The following is a 26,312-nucleotide window of genomic DNA, read 5'->3' as shown; positions in this document are numbered from 1 at the left end:
ACTCTAAATCTTTCAACAGTATCTACAATTGAGCCAACCCCTCAAGTTCTGATTCTGTCAGATCCCTCTGACTAATGCCAGCAGTTCTGACCAACTTTTAAATCAGTGTCCAGTGCTGGAGCAGAGATTCCCAGGGATTAGTTGAGGAAATTGTCTCCCAGATTCTGCCTGGGTCAATCCTCCAGCCAGATCTAAGGTAAAATATCACTTTAAACGTATAAGATTATTAAGGGGTTGGACACGTTAGAGGCAGGAAACATGTTCCCAATGCGGGGGGAGTCCAGAACCATGGGCCACAGTTTAAGAATAAGGGGTAGGCCATTTAGAATGGAGATGAGGAAAACCTTTTTCACTCAGAGAGTTGTGAATCTGTGGAATTCTCTGCCACAGAAGGCAGTGGAGGCCGATTCACTGGATGTTTTCAAGAGAGCTAGATAGAGCTGTTAAAGATAGCGGAGTCAATGGATATGGGGAAAGACGAGCGACTAGGCTTGTACACACTGGAATTTAGAAGGATGAGAGGAGATCTTATCGAAACGTATAAGATTATTAAGGGGTTGGACACGTTAGAGGCAGGAAACATGTTCCCAATGTGGGGGGAGTCCAGAACAAAGGGGCACAGTTTAAGAATAAGGGGTAGGCCATTTAGAACTGAGATGAGGAAAAACATTTCTGTCAGAGAGTTGTGAACTATCTAAAGTTGGAGAAGTCAATGTTCATACCACTGGACTGCAAGCTGCCCAAGCGAAATATGAGGTGCTGTTCCTCCAATTTCCGGCGGGCCTCATTATGGCACTGGAGGAGGCCCATGACAGAAAGGTCAGACTGGGAGTGGGAGGGGGAGTTGAAGTGCTCAACAACCGGGAAATCAGGTTGGTTAAGGCGGACTGAGCGAAGGTGTTGAACGAAACGATCGCCGAGCCTGCATTTGGTTTCGCCAATATAAAGAGTTGACATCTAGAGTGGCGGATACAATAGATGAGGTTGGAGGAGGTGCAGGTGAACCTCTGTCTCACCTGGAAAGATGAGGTGATAGTTAGTTTATATAGTTCCTTGCATAGTTCCTCTGTTCTTCTCTTCCCCTCCCCTTCCCAGTTCTCCCACTGTCTTCCTGTCTCCACCTATATCCTTCCTTTGTCCCGCCCCCCTGACATCAGTCTGAAGAAGGGTCTCGACCCGAAACGTCACACATTCCTTCTCTCCCGAGATGCTGCCTGACCTGCTGAGTTACTCCAGCATTTTGTGATACCTTCGATTTGTACCAGCATCTGCAGTTATTTTCCTACTCCTGCACCTATTGTCTATTTATTTAATTACTTTGTTTTTGTCTGATTTGAAAATGTATACATTTTTGTGCTTCTATTTAACTTTTTTTTTTTTTTTAAACATTTACCTCAACGTTAATATTCTTGAAATACCTCTGAATGTTGCTTCAAATATCATAATTCAGACAGCTGCTACAGTGGGCTAAGCTGAGGAGATGGTGCTTTGCCAGCTGTCAAAGCAATCAGGATGGTTATGGAATGTGACCTCCTCACTGCACCACATTTGAGGTCCAACCACAATCCTAGCCTTTGATGTCAAAGTCTGGGTCACTTCTAAGCAGTGAGGTTAGCCCTTCACATCGAGACCGGCGGCACGGTGGCGCAGCGGTAGAGTTGCCGCCTTACAGCGAATGCAGCGCCGGAGACTCAGGTTCGATCCTGACTACGGGTGCTGTCTGTAAGGAGTTTGTACGTTCTCCCCGTGACCTGCATGGTTTTCTCCCACACTCCAAAGACGTACAGGTTTGTAGGTTAATTCACTGGGTAATATGTAAAAAAAATTGTCCCTAGTGTGTGTAGGATAGTGTTAGTGTGCGGGGATCGCTGGGCGGCACGGACCCGGTGGGCCGAAGGGCCTGTTTCCGCGCTGTATCTCTAAATCTAAAAAATCTAAATGCATTCACAATTCAGCTCAGCAACATTTAACCCTTTGACTTCCCCTTTGGAGACTGAACAGAAGATGCTGGTTTACACCAAAGGTAGACACAAAATGCTGGAGTAACTCAATAGTACAGGCAGCATCTTTGGAGAGAACGAATGGATGACGTTTCAATAGACAATAGGTGCAGGTGTAGGCCATTCGGCTCTTTGAGCCAGCACCGCCATTCAATGTGATCATGGCTGATCATTCACAATCAGTATCCCGTTCCTGCCTTCTCCCCATATCCCCTGACGCTGCTATCATTAAGAGCTCTATCTAACTCTCTCTTGAAAGCATCCAGAGAATTGGCCTCCACTGCCTTCTGAGGCAGAGAATTCCACAGATTTACAACCCTCTGGGTGAAAAGGTTTTTCCTCATCTTCGTTCTAAATGGCCGACCCCTTATTCTTTTCAATTCTGAAGAAGGGTCTCGCCTAGCAACGTCACCCATTCTCTCCAGAGATGCAGCCTGTCCCGCTGAGTTGCTCCAGCATTTTGTGTCCATCTTCTGAGGTCTTTCTTTGTGAAGCTGAAGCCTCAGTGAATAAATCAACAAAAGCCGACTTTGTAAAAGGTTTTATTCCGAATTCCAAATTGCTTTTTGTTTATACGGTGTCTACTACAGCTGTTCTGACCATAACACAAACAGATTTGATCACTGTAAACACAAAGAATATCATGAGTCTTTTCCGAGAAATGTAATCAAAGGGAAATGAATGCTGAGACAAAGAAATATAAATTGGAAGTGAAAACTAGGAGCTCGGTCAGAGATTGATTTTGAGGAAGAGAATGAGTTGGAAAGGAATGAGAATTAAGACTGGAATTCTTTGCCATGGCATCTAACACAATGAAGCCAACATCCCCAGTAATGGATGAGATCATGCTTGGAGCATCTTGTACAGGTTTGGTCCCCTTACCTAAAGAAGAATATATTTGCTTCGGGTGAAGAACAGCCAAGGTTCACTGGAAACATTGCTCGAATAAGTGGCCAGTGCTATTTGGAGAGATTGAATAAGATGTATATACACCGATCAACCAAAACATTATGACCACCTGCCTAATATGCTGTTGGTCCTCCGTGTGCAGCCCCATACGCAGCAGGGTGCGATGCACTGTGTATTGTGACACATTCCTCCCGTGACCACCATTAACATTTTCTGTGACTTGTGCAACAGTCGACCTTCTGCCGGTTCGGACCAGACGGGATAGCCTTCGTTGCCCTCGAACATCGATGAGCCTTGGGCGCCCAACACCCTGTCTGTCGCCGGTTTGTGGTTTGTCCCTCCTCGGACCACTGTCGGTAGGTACTCACCACTGCTGACCGGGAGCACCCCACAAGCCTTGCCGTTTTAGAGATGCTCTGACCCAGTCGTCTGGCCATAACAATTTTGCCCTTGTCAAAGTCGCTCAGGTCTTTACTCCTGCCCATTTCTCCTGCATCCAACACTTCAACTTCAAGAACTGACTGTTCACTTGCTGCCTAATATATCCCACCCCTTGACAGGTGCCATTGTAACAAGATAACCAATGTTATTCACTTCACCTGTCAGTGGTCATAATGTTTTGGCTCATCGGTGTATAAGTTTATTGGAAACGTTTACAACCAGGACTGGAGTCTGGAGCGAATATAGAGACAAAATGCTGGAGAAACTCAGCAGGTCAGGCAGCACCTATGGAGAAAAGGAATAGATGACGTTTCGGGTCAGAACCCTTCAGATTATGGACTCTGGACAAGGGACAGATCTTCAATGCCCAGGGATAATGGGTTCAAAAAGAATAATTGAATATCAAATGATAAGATAATAGTATGAACGTCCCGTTGAATGTCTTGTAATCCATGTTAGGGTGATCTGGTGAAATGAGTATAGAATATAAGTAGTTGTAGCTGGATAGGCAGAATCTCTGGAGAGAAGGAATGGGTGACGTTTTAGGTCGAGACCCTTCTTCAGAAGTCTGAACATCACCCATTCCTTCTCTCCAGAGATGCTGCCTGTCCCGCTGAGTTACTCCAGCTTTGTGTGTCTATCTTCGGTTTAACCCAGCATCTGTAGTTCCTGCCTACACATATAAGTACATATGATGTGATAAGTGGTCTTACTTACCACCCCTGTGTCTCATAATATGTGGGGACTGTGAGAAGGGTGCTCCATATTGGAACTACAGCTTAGAAGCAATATGTGATAACATTACTATAATGTTGCTTGCACATCGGAGGCATCTCCTGCATCAAGCTCTCATCTAATCCAGCATGAGCTGCCAGGATTTCTTTACACCTGCCCCAGAAACCATATTCACTGGAGTTTAGAAGGATGGGAGGGGATCTTGTAGAGACATATATAGGAGAGAAGGCAGGCGCGGGTTACTGATTGTGGATGATCAGCCATGATCACAATGAATGGCGGTGCTGGCTCGAAGGGCCAAATGGCCTCCTCCTGCACCTATTTTCTATGTTTCCACGATTTAAATATTTTGCTGAACATTGCATGTGGATTTGGTTAGAAATATAAAGTTGGTGTTTATGATTCCTAACTAATTCCTCACAATACCAAATAATAAAAAGAAATAAATGTGTGTCCCTTGGAAGTGATGTAAATTTAATTTATTCATTGTTTGGTTTATATGTCCAGTTAGCACATGAGATTGTGCAGTGAATTATAACTCTCTGTAATCTACATTGACAATTATCATCATATCATATCATATACATACAGCCGGAAACAGGCCTTTTCGGCTCTCCAAGTCCGTGCCGCCCAGCGATCCCCGTACATTAACACTATCCTACACCCACTAGGGACAATTTTTACATTTACCCAGCCAATTAACCTACATACCTTTATCGGGCAATAATTGATCGGGCAATGATCGGGCAATAATATAGGGCAATAATTCGCTTAATAAATACTGAGGTCTTTACATATGCTGAAGACATGACTTTGTTTTTGCATTGGGCTTGGGTCTTGTAATAGCATTCAGCAGAGCCCTCAAAATATAACCATTTTTTTGTTTTTTATTTCTCTATTTTAAAATGTTTATCTGGTGGTTGTTTGAGATAAAGCAAAATAGAGATACCTGTATATGTACTTGCAATGTTCGTGTTTTGGTATGTTTTGAGTGTTAATGATTCTATCTCCATCAGAATTAGGGGGCAAACATTCAACTTTTAGTTCCTTTATCTGTCAATTCACTGCAAGCAGCAGATTCCAATTCAAACGCTAAACATACTTTCAGTGGTACTAATGCTGCTTTGCATAACTTGACATGGATTGAACACAGCAAATTATATTTATCACCAACAAAATAAAAACTCAGTTCTAAAATGCGAGTATCAAACTAATCAACTTTATTATGTGTTAACATATTTCAATAAATTAAACTCATTATTTCATCAGTATTATGTAACAGTTGAAAAGCCATTATTACCCTATAAAGCTAAGGCAATATATATTTGATAAGAATTTGCAATATAAAACAAGTATTCAAACATTACTGACGTGTTATGGAGAAACATTAATGATTTTTATGGTACTGCTGTTTCGTCTAATATGTGCAACAACCCTATTTGATGTGCATTATATTGTCCAATTCTTCCAAACAGGCCCTTAGGAGAAGTTTACAATTGCTACATTTTTGTGGCAAAAGCAAATTAGAGGCTCCAAATAGCACAAGACAAAGCACTTGTGCTTTTCAGTATTAATGAATTCAGAAATTTAAGGAGAAAACAATGAGGTATATTTTATTTGCTGCTTAAGATTATAGGGACTTTATTCCAGTAAACGGCGAAGCTTAATAATGGTAAAACTGTTAAAAAAAAATAGGAACATAATTTGTCTTTTTTCCATGCAGGACTAAATAAATCCCATTGATTCAGGTCTATATGGGCAAATATTATGCCAGGCAGTTTGCATTAGTTTTTAATCATAACATTAATTTGCACATTGGAAAATATAGATCCTTGTAACTTAATAGATTCTGACGGGAGTTGAGGTGATGCATGGTTTCAGGATGAGGGGTTAGACAATCAGGATTGGGATCAGAAGAATGCCCAAACATTGGACCCAAGCGAATGTGTTTTTCATGCGCAAATTGGACAATAAAGTTGCATTTGAATGTCACCTTAGGCTAGATTTCGGAGTCCGTTTGCAAGCATCAGGAATGTAGTTAGAGTAGGAGTTCATGTGGGATTTCCTTCAGCACATCTGTGACTTGCTTGGTATCAGTCGTGGAACTAACGACATCAGAGGCTGGGCAGTACACATTTCCTCCACTGCTGAAAGAAACTGAAGCTTCTGGGGAAGGCCTGGGAACCTTCGCCATCAGGTCATTATAAAAGGGAGCACTTTGAGCAGGATTCGTCAATCAGAGTACAAGTCACCTTGATGTCCTACGCATGGCCTTTTCTGCCCCGGTCGGTACTGCAGTTCACACAAGGAGCTCACCGAATGCAGGCACATCAGTGCAACAGTTGGTGCTGTTGGGGCACAGTCCAGCAATGGTTCCCATCCCAACCTCGTCAGCAGTCAGTGCGGAGATTGCACTTTTTTCTGCGACAATGTGGGTTTTCACCTGGATGCTCCAATTTCTTCCCACATACCACAGATCAGCTGGAGGGTGAGTTGTCCAAAGATCTATTGGTGGGTTCGTTATAGACAATAGACAATAGACAATAGGTGCAGGAGGAGGCCATTCGGCCCTTCGAGCCAGCACCACCATTCAATGTGATCATGGCTGATCATTCTCAATCAGTACCCCGTTCCTGCCTTCTCCCCATACCCCCTGACTCCGCTATCCTTAAGAGCTCTATCTAGCTCTCTCTTGAATGCATTCAGAGAATTGGCCTCCACTGCGTTCTGAGGCAGAGAATTCCACAGATTCACAACTCTCTGACTGAAAAAGTTTTTCCTCATCTCCGTTCTGAATGGCCTACCCCTTATTCTTAAACTGTGGCCCCTTGTTCAGGACTCCCCCAACATTGGGAACATGTTTCCTGCCTCTAACATGTCCAACCCCCTAATAATCTTATACGTTTCGATAAGATCTCCTCTCATCCTTCTAAATTCCAGTGTATACAAGCCTAGTCGCTCCAGTCTTTCAACATATGACAGTCCCGCCATTCCGGGAATCAACCTAGTAAACCTACGCTGCACGCCCTCAATACCAAGAATATCCTTCCTCAAATTTGGAGACCAAAACTGCACACAGTACTCCAGGTACGGTCTCACTAGGGCCCTGTACAACTGCACACAGTACTCCAGGTGTGGTCTCACTAGGGCCCTGTACAACTGCACACAGTACTCCAGGTACGGTCTCACCAGGGCCCTGTACAACTGCATCTGTTGTGCGTGAGTTGTCTGAAGATCTGTTGCTGGGTTCGTTGTCTAAAGTAAGTTATGCCCATTGTAGGTGAGTGGCAGGGGAACAATGGAGAGTTGAGAATAGTTTACAAGGAAATGAGTGGGTACATGGGACAGATGGAAATGCGTTGCGTACTGGCATGGACTTGATGGGCCAAATGGCATCCTTTTATGTCAGAAATAAATATGAGGAACAAACATTGAGGGTTTAGTTTAGTTTAGAGATACAGCACGGAAACAGCCCCTCTCGGCCCACCGGGTCTGCGCCGCCCAGCGATCCCCACACATTAACACTATCCTACACACACTAGGGACAATTTTTACATTTACCAAGCCAATTAACGTACAAACCTGTACGTCTTTGGAGTGTGGGAGGAAACTGAAGATTTCGGATAAAACCCACGCAGGTCATGGGGAGAACGTACAAACTCCGTACAGACGGCACCCGTAGTCGGGATGGAACTTGGGTCTACGGCGCTGCATTCGCTGTAAGGCGGCAACTCTACCGCTGCGCCACCGTGACGCCCACAAAGGAAAACAATGACTCACTTCCCAATGGACAAAGCATCAATGAAGTGAGGGCTGCGTGGTCTATATACAAATGCAGAAGGGAACTGCAGAAATCCCACTTTAGTGCATGAATTTGAATGCTGAGCCTGGCACTGAGACTTTCCACATAAGTCTTGGCCAATTTCGTGAATTTCTCAAGAGATCCACGGAGAAATGTTAACACCATTCACAGCGTGCGTTTGAAACACCAAGACAGAGTTTTAAAAAAATGTCTGAAGAAGGGTCTCGACCCGAAACATCACCCATTCCTTCTCTCCTGAGATGCTGCCTGACCTGCTGAGTTACTCCAGCATTTTGTGAATAAATACCTTCGATTTGTACCAGCTGCAGTTATTTTCTTATATTTTTTTAAAATGTGAATGTCTGAAATATTTTTTTTAAATGTGTAAGATCTGAAAGTAGAATCGTCCACCTCAGAATGGAAGCTCAGCCATTGAGGATATTCTGGAATATCGATGGAATTGAGGGATGTGAGGATTGGATGAAAGAGTGAATGATAAAGGAATAGATCGGGTAGATGCACAGAGTCTCGTGCCCAGGATAGGTGAATGGAGGACCAGAGGACATAGGTTTAAGGTGAAGGGGAAGCTCTTTGAGGTTAATCTCAAGGAGCCAGTTCACCTTCTCCTGTCTTGTTTTCTTACGGTCATAAGTTCTGAGACTTTTGAATAATCTTTTCTTCATGTAAGATCGTTTCTCATAAAAAGTGGAAATATCGTCGGAAATGCTCAGCAGGTCAGGCAGCATCTGTGATTGGAGCAACGTAACCTTACCTTACCAGAACGGTCAGAGTGGGGAGAGAAGAACAAAGAGAGGGGACCAGGAAATACGGAATGACCTGCTTGGAGCTGGTGTAGACTGAAAGCAACAGCAACCTCCCCCCTCCCCTCCCCTCCCCCCTCCCCCCCTCCCCCCCCCCCCCCCCCCCCCCCCCCACTACCTGTGCTATTCAGTCTTCCCGTCACCTAGACACAAAGAGCTGGAGTAACTCAGAGGGTCAGGCAGCATCTCTGGAGAGAAGGAATGGGTGACGTTTCAGGTCGAGACCCTTCTTCAGACTGGTTAGGAATAAGGGAATCGAGAGATATAGGCGATGATGTGAAACATAGAAACAGAGAAACATAGAAAATAGGTGCAGGAGGAGACCATTTGGCCCTTTGAGCCAGCACCGCCATTCATTGTGATCATGGCTGATCATCCACAATCAGTAACCCGTGCCTGCCTTCTCCCCATACCCCTTGATTCCGCTAGCCCCTAGAGCTCTATCTAACTCTCTTTTAAATTCATCCAGTGAATCGCCTTCTACTGCCCTTTGTAGCAGAGAATTCCACAAATTCACAACTCTCTGAGTGAAAAAGTTTTTTCTCACCTCAGTTTTAAATGGCCTCCCCTTTATGCTTAGACTGTGGCCCCTGGTTCTGGAAGATGTGGAGAGATAAAGAACAATGAATAAAAGATGTGCAAAAAAGTGACGATGATAAAGGAAACAGGCCATTGTTAGCTGTTTGTTGTGTGAGAACGGGAACCTAGTGTGATTTGGGTGGGGGAGGGATAGAGAGAGAGGGAATGCTGGGGTTGCTTGAAGTGAGAGAAATCAATATTCATGCCACTGGGCTGTAAGCTGCCCAAGTGAAATACGAGGTGCTGTTCCTCCAATTTGCGTTTAACCTCACTGTGACAATGGAGGAGACCTAGGACAGAAAGGTCAGTGTGGGAATGGGAAGGAGAATTAAAGTGTCCAGCAACTGGGAGATCAGGTAGGTTAGATTCCCGTCACGTCTTTTTTCCCTTTGTTCGCCCTTCCCTGTCCAATCTTCTGTGCTATTTGGAGGCAGATGCAAACTGCAGATGCTGCAACTTTGACCAAAACATTAAGTGGTGGAGGAACTCAGCGGGTCAGGCAGCAACTGTGGAGGGAATGTAAAAGGCTGTAAATGGCTTGAATGTAATCATAGGCTGTCTTTCAGCTGACCGGATAGCACGCAACAAAAAGCTTGTCACTGTACCTCGCTCGGTACACGTGACAAACTAAACTGAACTGAACGGAATGGACAGACGATGTTTTGGGTCAGGATCATTCTTGGGACTGAAGAAGGGCCCCCACCATGAAACATCGCCTGCACATTCCCTCCACAGATGCTGAGCTCCTCCAGTGCTTTGTGTTTTCCTCTGTGGGTTTGCTTCTGTAGAAAGGTTCTCACATTTTCTGCCCTTTGCTTCAGCTTTCTCGCATCTGAGGTATTTGACTTTCTGCTTATTTTTAATCGACCTGAAAAATATTTATTTGGTGATTACATTGATGCAGAATAAAAGGGAATTCAGGAAGCCGAGGACCTTACCTTGTGTGAGCAAGGACAGTTATCTCAGTTTGTTGCAGGGGAGATGGGTGTCAGGTGCAAAACACAGATTCCTACATCAAAGTTAGGGCAAAGCTTCAAGTTTCTGGGCACTCACATTTCGGAGGACCTAACATGGTCCAATAACACCGCTGCGCTGGTCAAGAAGGCACAGCAATGACTGTTCTACCTAAGAACACTGAAAAAGTCTGGTCTACCCCAACAGCTGCTGACGACCTTCTACCGCTGCACCATAGAGAGCATCCTAACACATGGCATCCCTGTGTGGTATCTCAGCTGCACGGAGGCAGAGAGGAAAGCTCTTCAGCGGGTAGTCCATAGAGCTCAGAGGACCATCGGAACACAGCTACCAGACTTGGAGGGCATCTACAACACACGATGCCTCAGAAAAGCCACCAGCATCCACAAAGACTCTTCACACCCCTGCAACAGTCTGTTCGAACTTCTACCATCGGGCAGACGATACAAGGCCTTTTACGCCTGCACCTCCAGACTCAGGAACAGCTTCATCCCCAGGGCCATAGCTGCTATGAACCGGTCCTGCTGAACACAGTGAACCGGCACAGATCTACTTGCACTTTATTCTGTTTTAAAACTGTTCTAATTTGTTTCATTGGGTTGTTTAAATTAATACTGACTAGCTAATTAATTGATTGCATCGTATGGGAGGCGCATTCCCAATCTCGTTGTACCCCTGTACAATGACAATAAAGATATATTGTATTGTATTGTATTGTAGAAGTGACATCTTCTGATGACTGAAGAGGTCTGTTTTAGCATGGGAGTTTGTCTTCTGTGTGTCACAGTGATATTATTCATGTATTCTTCTCCGGTTTTGCAATTTCTTTGACCGTACATGTTTAATGTGCTGAAGGAAGGTGAACTCCAAATTTTACACAGAAATCTCTTTATACTAGAGGTTAAAATTAAATTCTTTACGACAGATTTCTGTGGATACATAATCAATGGGTACATCCTGGAGCACCAAGGCATAGAGATTGGCTGGGAAAATAAACAAAGGCTCACATAAAACACTCATATGTTTTATATTTTACATAAACTGATAATGTCGCCCACAGTTTCATCCTGAGATCAATCCTGCCATTTAATGCCATAGAAAGCATTTTATCAGGATGCATCACAGCTTGGTTTGGGAACAGCTCCATCCAAGACCGCAGGAAATTGCAGCGAATTGTGGATGCAGCCCAGACCATCACACAAACCAACCTCCCTTCCATTGACTCCATTTACACCTCACGCTGCCTCGGCAAGACCAGCAGCATAATCAAGGACCAGTCACACCCCGGCCACTCCCTCTTCTCCCCTCTCCCATCAGAAGTGTAAAAACGCACACCTCCAGAATTAGGAACAGTTTCCTCCCAGCTGTCATCAGGCAACTGAATCATCCTACCACAACCAGAGATCCTGAACTACTATCTACCTCATTGGTGACCCTCGGACTATCCTTGATCGGACTTTGCTGGCTTTACCTTGCACCAAACGTTATTCCCTTATCATGTACCTATACACTGGCTTGATTGTAATCGTGTATTATCTTTCTGCTGACGGGCTAGCACGCGACAAAAAGATTTTCACTGTACCTCGGTACACGTGACAATAAACTAAACTGTAAACTATCCTCCTTTCCACAAAATAAATGTTACCCCTTTCCTTTCTTTGAGTGTTCTTTTGCCTTCCATTTGATTTATTTGTTCATAATTGTTCTTTATTGATATTACTTTCCAGTTTTACCAAAGTATTGACTTGCCCATCCACTCCATAAGTGCTGACTGTTCCCAGCAATTTCTGGGGTTGTTTCAGATTTCGACCTGCTGCAATTTATGTTGTTTTCCGTCTGCTTTTTTTTTTCTTATTTACAGAACCTTCATTAAACTGAAAAATGACCTATCATCTGAAGAGTCACATTCTGCATGAAGCAGCACGACATGGCAAAGGGGGAATTGGAATTTGGTCCGAAATTCACAGAGACTGGCCTTCGCAAGAGTTGAACGGTTTCTGAAAGAGTCGGTGTTCACAAAATATATGAGTTTAATGAATCCGCCCTCCCCTCATACCCCACACACACCCCACACACACCCCACACACATCCCACACACACCCCACACACACCCCACACACACCCCACACACACCCCACACACACCCCACACACACCCCACACACATCCCACACACACCCCACACACACCCCACACACCCCCCACACACACCCCACACACATCCCACACACACCCCACTCACACCCCACTCACACCCCACACACACCCCACACACAACCCACACACAACCCACACACACCCACTCACCCCACACACACCCCACACACAACCCACACACACCCCACACACATCCCACACACATCCCACACACACCCCACACACACCCCACACACATCCCACACACACCCCACACACACCCCACACACACCCCACTCACACCCCACTCACACCCCACACACACCCCACACACACCCCACACACAACCCACACACACCCACTCACCCCACACACACCCCACACACACCCCACACACACCCCACTCACCCCACACACACCTACTGCAACATCCACACACACCCCACACACACCCCACACACACCCCACACACACCCCACACACACCCCACTCATACCCCACTCACACCCCACACACACCCCACACACACCCCACACACAACCCACACACACCCCACACACACCCCACACACACCCCACACACACCCCACACACAACCCACACACACCCCACTCACCCCACACACACCCCACACACACCCCACACACACCCCACACACACCCCACTCACAGCCCACTCACACCCCACACACACCTACTGCAACATCCACACACACCCCACACACACCCCACACACACCCCACACACACCCCACACACACCCCACACACACCCCACACACACCCCACACATACCCCACACACACCCCACTCACACCCCACTCACACCCCACACACACCCCACACACACCCCACACACACCCCACACACACCCCACACACAACCCACACACATCCCACACACACCCCACACACACCCCACTCACAGCCCACTCACACCCCACACACACCTACTGCAACATCCACACACACCCCACACACACCCCACACACACCCCACACACACCCCACACACACCCCACACACACCCCACACACACCCCACTCACACCCCACACACACCCCACTCACACCCCACTCACACCCCTTGATTCTGGACTCCCCCAACATTGGGAACATTTTTCCTGCATCTAGCTTGTCCAGTCCTTTTATAATTTTATACGTCTCTATAAGATCCCCTCTCATCCTTCTAAACTCCAGTGAATACAAGCTTAGTCTTTCCAATCTTTCCTCATATGACATCTCAGGGATTATATTGAACCACATGAATTGAGAAGTAATTCAATCTTCTATGAATACATCATCTATTTAGGTTAGTTTAGTTTAGTTTAGAGATACAGCACAGAAACAGGCCCTTTGGCCCACTGAATCCACACCGACCAGTGATCCCAGCACATTAAAACTATCCTACACACGCTAATTACACTCATACAAGCCAATCAACCTACAAACCTGGACGTCTTTGGAGTGTGGGAGGAAACCGAAGATCTCGGAGGAAATGAATGCGGTCATGAGGAGAACGTACAAACTCCATAAGACAGCACCCGTAGTCAGGATCGAACCAGCGCTGTAAGGCAGCAACTCTACTGCTGCGCCGCTGTGCTGTCTAAATTATTGTGCATTTGGATTACCTGTTGAACTATATGATTAGAGTCAATCATAAATATGTGCCAATTGCTATAATTCTCCTCAGCAACCCTGCATTGTAATAGGAATGACAACAGAAGAGCTAAGATGCCAACGTTTATCGAGGCAGGTGGTCTCAATGGATCAGATTGTTCAGTGAAAATGTCAATATAAAAACATGAAAAACATTGTTCAGCATCGTAGTTTGTGTAGCAGTCTTGCTATAGGCAAATGTTCGATATTGCACCCTGAATGAAAATGACAATAAAGAACAAGTAAAGTGGAATAGATCAAAGGGAAGACAAAGGATAATATATTCAAAGGAAGAAATTGAGTGACTTATTGTGTAGAAATATAGACATCCACACACACCCCACACACACCCCACACACACCCCACACACACCCCACACACACCCCACACACACCCCACACACACCCCACACACACCCCACACACACCCCACACACACCCCACACACACCCCACACACACCCCACACACACCCCACACACACCCCACACACACCCCACACACACCCCACACACCCCACACACACCCCACACACACCCCACACACACCCCACACACCCCACACACACCCCACACACACCCCACACACACCCCACACACACCCCACACACACCCCACACACACCCCACACACACCCCACACACACCCCACACACACCCCACACACACCCCACACACACCCCACACACACCCCACACACACCCCACACACACCCCACACACCAATCACTACTCAAATCGGTAATCGCTACTCAAACACTTGCCAGTTCCCTTTTTGATGATCAATCTTACACAGGAAGCCCAGTGGTTCAGCAGCTGGATGTGCCCTGTCCTCAGCTTCGTGTAGGGGTTACAGGTGCTTGGCAATAGGTGTGACATTACAAATTAAGCAATTTTATTGCAATGCACCAGATTAAAAAATTCTTCAGTAACTTTGAAAGTGTGCAGAACAGTCGTTGCACATCGCGTTAAAGATTCTTCAGTCATGGGGCTGATGCTTTCAAATTCAGGAATACTTAGACTGAGGATAGACACAAAGCGCTGGAGTAACTCAGCGGGACAGGCAGCATCTCTGGAGAGAAGGAATGGGTGACGATTCGGGTCGAGACTTCCATGCCCTACGTACTTAGATAGTCGGAGATCTGGGCCTGAGTTGAGGATGTGTCGACTAGGTTTGTGTACACTGGAATTTAGAAGGATGAGAGGAGATTTTATCGAAAAGTATCAGATTATTAAGAGGTTGGACACGTTAGAGGCAGGAAACATGTTCCCAATGTTGGGGGAGTCCAGAACAAGGGGCCACAGTTTAAGAATAAGGGGTAGGCCATTTAGAACTGAGACGAGGAAAAACATTTTCAGTCAGAGAGTTGTAAATCTCTGCCTCAGAAGGCAGTGGAGGCCAATTCTCTGAATGCATTCAAGAGAGAGCTAGATAGAGCTCTTAAGGATAGCGGAGTCAGGGGGTATGGGGCTAAGGCAGGAACGGGGTACTGATTGAGAATGATCAGCCATGATCACATTGAATGGTGGTGCTGGCTCGAAGGGCCGAATGGCCTCCTCCTGCACCTATTGTCTATTGTGTGTAGCTGACTATTGCGGCTGTGGGGGAGAGGGGTGTTAGCAGGTGGTTGGGTCCTGGTGAGATGAAGGCAGTACGCAAGGATCACTGGTAGCCAGAGATCAGGGCATGGAGGCGGAGATGAGAGAACAAGAGAGTTAAAAATAATGAACTGAGAGCAACCTAGGTTTGATTCTCAACACTCTGAAAGTAGTTATTCTGGGAATAATTAATAGCAATGCTCCTTGAAGCAATGTGATGTGATTTCCTTGGCAATTCTTCAAAGGACGGTAGCATGAAGAATGAGACCACATCGTGTGCAAGTGCCACAGTGATAGTACCATCAGGGCAAGGGGCAAATTGCATCAACATGTTTTGCCATGTTTTTGGAATGTTGCGATTTATCATGGAAATGGTTGCACTCATGACTTGCAGATACAAAGCACTCGAGAGAGAAAATACCACTTGATTGAATATCCAGGTCTTTGTCTTTGAAAGAAAACTGAATGATCTATCAATGGTTCATTGGAGCTTTATTTGGACCGTCCGGATGTGGGAGCTTAGACCGCCCGGATGTGGGAGCTCGGCTGCAGATAGTTCGACTCCCTTGGATGAAAGGAGGAAAGAAGACAAGTCTTTATTGCCGTTGTGGTGGATGTTTATGTCAATTTGTGTGTCTTGTTGTTTTTTTGTTATGACTGTATGGCAAACCAAATTCCTCGTATGTTGCAAAACATACTTGGCTAATAAATTACGATTATGATTATGATTATTAGGAAAATAACTGCAGATGCTGGTTCAAATTGAAGGTAGACACAAAATGCTGGAGGAGCTCTGCGGGTCAGGCAGCATCTCAGGAGAGAAGGAATGGGTAATGTTTCGGGTCGAGACCCTTCTTCAGACTGTGTCATGATTATGATTATTTGCAACTGCACAGTCGAATTCTTTTTGGATATTTATAGATAATAATAACAATAACAATAACAATAACAATAACAATAACAATAACAATAACAATAACAATAACAATAACAATAACAATAACAATAACAATAACAATAACAATAACAATAACAATAACAATAATAATAACAATAACAATAACAATAACAATAACAATAACAATAACAATAACAATAACAATAACAATAACAATAACAATAACAATAATAATAATAATAATTTAAAAAAATTATTTGTCATATGTAGGTTGGCACAGGGTCAACCGTACAATGAAATGTATTTGACAAGACAATGCGTCACCTCAGCAGTGATATTCCAAGGATAAATAAGATTAAAAAATGACATTAGTAAGGTAAAAAGTCAATATTAAAAATAATTAAAAAGACAATATTAAAAAATAATCAACATATATGATTTAAGCGCCGCCATGTTTTGGCGCCATTTGTAACGTCCAACCTTCCCGCCGGCTCGGTCTACAGGAGCTGTCCCCAATTCAGGTGAGCCCCAGGCTCCTGCAGGGCCTACCTCTGTCGCCTTCGACCGGATCACCCCGCGAACCAACATCCTTCTCCTAAGCCAGTCATATTTGTGTCCCAGGGGCACCTCCTGCAGCCAAGCTTGAAGCCCCTGGTTCACCCTCTTTGGTCCTCATGTCCAACGTCTCCAGCACCTCCCTCACCGTACTGCGGCCCATCCAGCCTTCGGGTGGGTTCCCCCATCCGCGGCCCGCCGAGCCTTCGGGTCTTCCGGGCGCCCGCAAAGGCAACAGCACTTCGGAAAGGCCTCTGCGGCCCATTGCCTCAGGAAGGCCTTTCGAGTAGCCTCACGAAGAGATGTGACTTTCCACAAAATGTGCTTAGGTTTACTTAGTGATTCATTTAGAATACTCAACAGTAGGAATTCTGGTAAGACTTGTGTTATACTAATGATTATTGCAAACATGAGAACATGAGATGGGTTTAATTGAACACCTGCACTAATAATTGTCTACAGAAAGAAGCCCAAACATTGGAATGATGGAATTTCCAAGAACTGATTCCCAACAACAAAAAAAGGGATAATTGATCATATCTGGAAGGCGACTCCGGACTGTCAAAGCAGCCACAGCCAGACATAAAAACAGCTTTTTTCCACGAGTGATAGTTCTACTCAATAACCAAAGTCTGTAGTCTCTTTTTTGCTCTGGTTTATTTTCACCCACATGATTAGACCGTAATGTTGTGTCCTTATTGTTTTGATGTGTTTATGCTTTATTCTTAATAGTTAACTGTATGTTTGTGTTGTCATTTGTGAGCGGAGCACCAAGGCACATACTTGGCCAATAAACTTATTCATTCATTCATTCATTCATTCATTCATTCATTCATCTTTAGATTTTTTTAGATTTAGAGATACAGTGCGGAAACAGGCCCTTCGGCCCACCGAGTCCGCGCCGCCCAGCGATCCCCGCACATTAACACTATCCTACACACACTAAGGACAATTTAAAAAAAAAACATTTTACCCAGCCAATTAACCTACATACCTGTACGTCTTTGGAGTGTGGGAGGAAACCGAAGATCTCGGAGAAAACACACGCAGGACACGGGGAGAACGTACAAACTCCGTACAGACGGCGCCCGTAGTCGGGATCGAACCTGAGTCTCCGGCGCTGCATTCGCTGTAAGGCAGCAACTCTACCGCTGCGCCACCGTGCCGCCGAACTTTGCTTCAGAACTCCTCACCCCACTGTTCACCCCATGGCCACACCAACTAATGTGTTCACCCTGTGCTAAGATGTTGTTATTTGTTCCAAATTTTTCATGATGACTAAGGAAATTTCCATGGAGTTAACGTAGAAATTTACTATGTAGAAACTGAATCATCATCTGTTAACTTTGTTTTAAAATGACAAGTATATTTAAAATATAAGTAAAGGTTAATTCTGTACAAATAAACTATGTAGTGAAATATATAAAAACATACGAAACAAAATGCATAAACTTCTAAATGAAGCTTGACGACTCCATTTAAATGAATGGGTCTATAAAAGATGTGTGAGCTCAGCTTAACAACTCATGGTGCTTCTCGGGATGAAATGGATAGTTTGGTTGTATGTGTGTGTAGGAAGGTACTGCAGATGTTGGTTTACACCAAAGATAGACACAAAAAGCTGGAGTAACTCAGCGGGACAGGCAGCATCTATAGCATTCTGTCTATCCAGAGATGCTGCCTGTCCCGCTGAGTTACTCCAGCATTTTGTGTCTATCTGAGCTATATGTATGTCCAGCCTAAACTACGTACCCAACTTCCCCATTGGGCCCAGAGGTTTGGAGTACATTGCCATAAGGTCATAAGGTCATTAGTGATAGGAGCAGAATTAAGCCATTCGGCCCATCAAGTCTACTCCACCGTTCAATCATGATTGATCTATCTCTCCCTTCTAACCCATTCTCCTGCCTTCTCCTCAAAACCTCTGACACCCACACTAATCAGGAATCTATCTATCCCTGCCTTAAACATATCCACTGACTTGGCCTCCACAGCCTTCTGTGGCAAAGAATACCACAGAGTCACCACCCTCTGACTAAAGAAATTCCTCCTCATCTCCTTCCTAAAAGAAGATCCTTTAATTCTGAGGCTATGACCTCTCGTTCTAGACTCTCCCACTAGTGGAAACATCCTCCACATCCACTCTATCCAAGCCTTTCACTATTCTGTATGTTTCAATGAGGTCCCCCCTCTTTTTTCTAAACTCCAGCGAGTACAGGCCCAGTGCCGACAAAACCTCATCATCGGTTAACCCACTCATTCCTGGGATCATTCTTGTAAACCTCCTCTGGACCCTCTCCAGAGCCAGCACATCCATCCTCAGATATGGTGCCCAAAATTGCTCACAATATTCCAAATGCGGCCTGACCAGCTCCTTATAGAGCCTCGGCATTACATCCCTGTCTTTGTGTACAAGCCCTCTTGAAATGACTGCTAACATTGAGTTGTGTAAGAAAATAACTGTAGATGCTGGTACAAATCGAAGGTATTTATTTCACAAAATGCTGGAGTAACTCAGCAGGTCAGGCAGCATCTCAGGAGAGAAGGAATGGGTGACGTTTTGGATCGAGACCCTTCTTCAGACTAACATTGAGTTTGCTTTCTTTACTACCGATTCGACTTGCAGATTAACTTTATGGGAATCCCGCACCCGTACTCCCAAGTCCCTTTGCACCTCATTTAGAAAATAGTCTACGGCTTTGTTCCAAAATGCATGACTCCACACTTTGTTGCACTACATTCCATCTGCCACTTATCTGCCCACTCTCCCAACCTGTCCAAGTCCTTCCGCAGAGTCCCTGCTCTCTCTGCACTGCCTGCCCCTCAACCTATTTTCGTAGCATTCACAAACTTGGCCACAAAGCCTTCAATCCCCTCGTCCAAATGGTCTAGGCTGCACCCACTGTTAATCCACTGTGGAACCTTCAGCATGTTTCAGCCCAGTGCACATGCAGAAAAAGTTGAAGTTGAATCTGAAAATACTAGAGCCATGTATGTGGTGTAAGATTTTAACTTGTTTCAAAGATCACAGATGGCCCAGAGGCTTAGGGAATAGAGGACTTTAATGGTTTCATAAAGAAATGACAGTTACTGTAATTATCACATTACGATAATTTAAAACCGACATTAGTCCCATAACAGATGTGCCAATTCCCTCATGATGAATTGGTCAGTCAAACAGAAGAGAATGATGTTTCAGCATTAGCCATGGGCAGCCACAGACTTCTCCTTCTCCTTCTTTGTCCTGGGTTCTTCATTGTTTCCCGTTGATCAAGGTGATCAGCCAAGGCAAACGAAGGCAACTTTGAAGCATCCACTTCAAAGACCCAGTGGCCCACTCACTGACTTTTGTAACTTTTACTAGTGCAACATAGACCCATTGGGTGCAAGCCTCTCCTGCGGGCCCGGCAACCCTCCCCCAACTGACCACCCGCGGACGCATTGCCGGCCGGGGAGTCTTCCCCGGGGCCGTGGGCGGGCGAGGTGGGAGAGGGAAGGGGAGAGGGAAGGGGAGAGGGAGCCACTCACCCCGGCCCCGGGCGGCCATCGCGGCGGCCATCTTGGGTACAAACCTCTCCTGCAGCGGCAGCTCAACGGCGACGGCCATCTTGTTTGGCCCTCTGCCGCCGCGCTGCACCACGGGAGGAAGGTCAGGCGCGGGGCACATCGGGATGGGCGCCTGTACTCCCGGCGATGGGGGGGGAGCGCGTTTATTAAAGTTTATTAAGTTAATTGCTTTTAAAATGTAAGAAAACTTGATCAATCGAAACCGCAGGCGAATGGTGAGTAGGGTGGGCCTAAAATTGTTATGCTATCGTGTACCACTTTGGCTGTAGTTTGGGTACAAACAATCAAACAAACAAACAATTAAATGTACAAGATGAGAGTTTTAGTAATATATATATATATATATAGATGCGCAAACCTTAACATGTTACTTCAAGGCTGGCAAATACTCCCTATCTATCACTACCCTGGTTACCTCAGAACAATCTGAAAATAACAATTACTCTAGCCAAGTCCTCGTGGATTAGTTAATGTGAAATGATCCTTTGTGAGCTTGAGCTGTATCCAGACAGTCTTAATATGGACAAATATTCCAGATATGTCCACTCTATTGAAATAAACTTCGCTTAAACAACTGTCTTATCTGTCTGTAGGATCAGTATTTTCTTTATCAGCATTCATTATACTTCTCCCCAGAAACTACGATAACATAGACACAAATTATTGCTTTTAAACCTTTGCCAACAGCCCACTGAAACTCCCAAATTAGAGAGAATGCTATCTCAGCAACCCCTTCTTTTTTGATGATTCCGTCCATTATTGCATTACCTTTGATCGTTATCATTACACCTTGTTTGTGCAAAGTATAACTGTGCCTTCCTAACAATAATTTTATTAATATGGTCAGGTAATTTTCAAAACATGTGGAAGATATTTATTTCACAAAACGCTGGAGTAACTCAGCGGGTCAGGCAGCATCTCAGGAGAGAAGGAATGGGTGACGTTTCGGGTCGAGACCCTTCTTCAGACTCGACCCGAAACGTCACCCATTCCTTCTCTCCTGAGATGCTGCCTGACCCGCTAAGTTACTCCAGCATTTTGTGAAATAAATACCTTCGATTTGTACCAGTATCTACAGTTATTTTCAACACATGTGGGATGTTTCCAGAATTGAACCAGACGTAGAGAATCTCTGTGGTGACAGAAACATAATTACAGGCTAGGATTGTTCAAGCACTTGGCCAATGAGCACAGTTCGAGTTTAGAAGGATGAGAGGGAGTCTTATAGACGTATAAAATTATAAAAGGACTGGACAAGCTAGATGCAGGAGAAATGTTCCCAATGTTGGGCGAGTCCAGAACCAGGGACCACAGTCTTAGAATAAAGGGGAGGCCATTTAAAACTGAGGTGAGAAGGAACTTTTTCACCCAGAGAGTTGTGAATTTGTGGAATTGTCTGCCACAGAGGGCAGTGGAGGCCAAATCACTGGATGGATTTAAAAAAGAGTTAGATAGAGCTCTAGGGGCTAGTGGAATCAAGGGATATGGGGAGAAGGCAGGCACGGGTTACTGATTGTGGATGATCAGCCATGATCACAATGAATGGCGGTGCTGGCTCAAAGGGCCAAATGGCCTCCGCCTGCACCTATTTTCTATGTTCTATGTCTATGTCCGTGTCCATGTCCATGTCCATGTCCATGTCCATGTCCATGTCCATGTCCATGTCCATGTCCATGTCCATGTCCATGTCCATGTCTATGTCTATGTCTATGTCTATGTCTATGTCTATGTCTATGTCTATGTGTTGCCTGCAGAGATTGTGATCTCCATCTGAACAGCTTACCTGAAGTAGGTCAGTGTGTGTCACGCAGGGAGCAATCACTCGGGACCTAGCCACGAGCGGTCTTCTCAACAATGACGCTTTCGAGGGGAGCAATCCAAATGCTGGATTCAGGTCATGTTCTCCCACTGAAGGTAAAGGGGGACTCAGAGTGTAACGGCATCATCACACCACAGCCTGAATGCAATATGACATGCAATAACGCCAGATCATTGGATCATTGGCCCAGGCAGTCCAAGTTGAATTTGGAGTTTAGAGATACAGTGCGGAAACAGGCCCTTCAGCCCACCGGGTCCGCGCCGACCAGCGATCCCCACACATTAACACTATCCTACACACACTAGGGACAGATCCCCGCACATTAACACTATCCTACACACACTAGGGACAGATCCCCGCACATTAACACTATCCTACACACACTAGGGACATTTTTTTTACATTTACCAAACCAATTAACCTACAAACCTGTACGTCTTTGGAGTGTGGGAGGAAACCGAAGGTCTCGGAGAAAACCCACGCAGGTCACGGGGAGAACGTACAAACTCCGTACAGACAGCGCCCACAGTCGGGATGGAACCCGGGTCTCTGGCGCTGCATTCGCTGTAAGGCAGCAACTCTACCGCTGCGCCACCGTGCAGACCTCATGAGATAAATGTGTCCTTTAGCTTTCCTTCTAAACTCAAGTGCAAGATTTCTATTATCCTGAACTCTCAAGGAAGCCTCTCGCCTTTCCCAGGCAACCATTGGAGCATTGGAGGACATTAAAGGGGCTCTGCCACAAATATCACCAGATCTGGGTTTTGACGGATTTGATAAGGGAACTCAAGTTAAAGGGGCCACTGGCAGGTAGCGACCACAATAAGATAAGATTTAACCTGCAAGTTGAGAGGGAGAAGGTGAACTCGGATGTGTCAGTGTTGCAGCTGGGCAGAGGGGACTACAGAGGCATGAGGGAGGAGCTGGCCAAAGTTGATTGGAAAGGGACCCTAACAGGGGTGATGGTGGAACAGCAATGGCAGGAATTTCTGGGAATAATCCGGAAGATGCAGGATGTTTTCATTCCAAAGAGGATGAAAGATTCAAGGGGAAGAAAGAGGCGACCGTGGCTGACAAGGGAAGTCAATGACAGTATAAAACTAAATGAGAAGGTGTATAACATAGCAAAGATTAGCGGGAAAATTAGAGGATTGGGAAGCTTTCAAAGAACAACAGAAGGTAACTAAAAATGCAACACGGGGAGAAAAGATGAAATATGAAGGGTTGCTAGCTAATAATATGAAAGAGGATAGATAGTAAGAGTTTCTTCAGTTATATAAAGAGTAAGAAAGAGGCAAGAGTGGAAGTTGGGACGTTGGAAAATGATGCAGGAGAAGTGCTAATGGGGAATAAAGAAATGGCAGAAGAGTTGAATAACATTTTTGCATCAGTCTTCACAATGGAAGACACCAGCAACATGCCTGCAATTCAAGAGAGTCAGGGGGTGGAAGTTAGTGGAGTGGCCATTACCAGGGAGAAGGTGCTTGGGAAGCGGAAAGGGCTGAAGGTGGATAATTCACCTGGATGGACTGCACCCTAGGGCTCTGAAAGAGGGGGCCTTAGAGATTGTGGAGGCATTGACAGTGATATTTCAAGAATCACTAGAGTCAGGAGTGGTTCCAGATGATTGGAAAATGTCCAATATTACCCCACTGTACAAGAAGGGAGCAAAGCAGAATAGTGGGAACCATAGTCTGACTTCAGTGGTTGGTAAGATTTTGGAGTCCATTATAAAGGATGAGGTTACAGAGTGCTTTGAAGTTCATGATAAAATAGACTGAACATGGTTTTGTGAAGGGGAGATCTTGCCTGACAAATCTGCTGGAATTCTTTGAGGAAGAAAATAGCAGGACAAAGGAGAGTCAGTGGATGTTGTTTACCTAGATTTTCAGAAAGCCTTCAATAAAGTGCCACACGTGAGGCTGCTAAGGAAGATGAGAGCCCATGGTATCAAGGTTTGTAGGTTAATTGGCTTGGTAAATGTAAAAATTGTCCCTAGTGGGTATAGGATAGTGTTAGTGTGCGGGGATCGCTGGCCGGCGCGGACACGGTGGGCCGAAGGGCCTGTTTCCACGCTGTATCTCTAAACTAAACTAAACTAAATTAACATGCATGCACTGCACTATTTCACCTTTAAAATGAATAATTCCATGCAAAGCAATAATGCATATATGCTGGGTTGCATGCATTTAAAATCAATACAGATTAGTTGCAAATTTACATATTTAAATATATCAAATGATTAATTAGGTTTCCTTCCAAGAATTTATACACATTGCACATAGAAGCACCACTCAAGTTACATATTACCAGCACAAACTTATCAAACTTATTGGACCGCACCAGAAGTACTGTATGCAGTTTTGGTCTCCAAATTTGAGGAAGGATATTCTTGCTATTGAGGGCGTGCAGCGTAGGTTCACTAGGTTAATTCCCGGAATGGTGGGACTGTCATATGTTGAAAGACTGGAGTGACTGGACTTGTATACACTGGAATTTAGAAGGATGAGAGGGGATCTTATCGAAACATATAAGATTATTAAGGGGTTGGACACGTTCGAGACAGGAAACATGTTCCTGATGTTGGGGGAGTCTAGAGCCAGGGGCCACAGTTTAAGAATAAGGGGTAGGCCATTTAGAACGGAGATGAGAAAAACTTTTTCAGTCAGAGAGTCGTAAATCTGTGGAATTCTCTGCCTCAGAAGGCAGTGGAGGTCAATTCTCTGAATGCATTCAAGAGAGAGCTAGATAGAGCTCTTAAGGATAGCGGAGTCAGGGGGTATGGGGAGAAGGCATGAACAGGGTACTGATTGAGAATGATCAGCCATGATCACATTGAATGGCGGTGCTGGCTCGAAGGGCCGAATGGCCTCCTCCTACACCTATTGTCTATTGTCTATTGTCTACATATTAACATTTTTATTACAATTGTATTTTAAACTTGTACCAAACTCTATTCATGTTTGTGAATATTGTCTTTAACATGTTCACAAATGTGAATTTTAAGGGTTAGCCTTCAAACGTGTGCAGGTTATAAAGATTCACTGCAAACCAATCCCTTGATGCTTCGTAGCGAGGCCTAGCACCAGGTTGTTTGACATGCTCTGTGTTTGCACTCTTTCCAAATTTGCAATGGAAGGTCTTACATCCACTTGCATTCCTCAATGTCATCATTCACTGCAGTGGTGTTCAGAGCACCTCGCTGGCTGGAGCACTAGGGGCACATTTCATTGCCTCCAAGCAAAATCAAGACTGTAGCTCTCTGTGTCAGACACATTCTGCTTGCTGCAAACTGATTCCAGATGTCTAATGTTATTACAATTACAATGGAGGGCTGCTTTAACTTGGTGGAAAGTAGCTGCTTGGCTTCCCTGACATCAATTACAGGGCCTCCTGCCTTTTGCAAATCACATTGCCTGCAGGTTTCCCACCCCTCAGGTTCCCATGGCAGCTGTTTCCTACAAGACCACCTCCCAACGAGTTGGACATGGCGGATGCCACCATTGCGGCCTCTGTCACTTTCTACAATAAACTCACATTTCCACCAACAACTGCTGAAACACTTTCCCATTTCTCAGTGCTATTTACATCAAAATGGCTAATTGTTATGCCTCCTCCATAAACTTTGTTCTAAAGAGTTTGAACTGTTTCCTCTCTATTCTTCCCTGACACATTAATCTGCCCCTCGAAGCTCTTTCTAATAATGTGCTGAAATAGCTGTCCAGTTACGGACATTTTTGCATGTGTTAAGATTATACCAATTGCAAAGAATGTCCACTGTTTCATCAAGTTTTGCAAATTTGTAAAATTGCCCATCCTACTTTCTGCTG

Source organism: Rhinoraja longicauda, chromosome 4, assembly GCF_053455715.1.
Source record: "Rhinoraja longicauda isolate Sanriku21f chromosome 4, sRhiLon1.1, whole genome shotgun sequence".
Taxonomy (NCBI): Eukaryota; Metazoa; Chordata; class Chondrichthyes; order Rajiformes; family Arhynchobatidae; genus Rhinoraja; species Rhinoraja longicauda.
The sequence above is the reverse complement of the archived record's forward strand: the minus strand, read 5'-3'. Positions refer to the sequence as shown.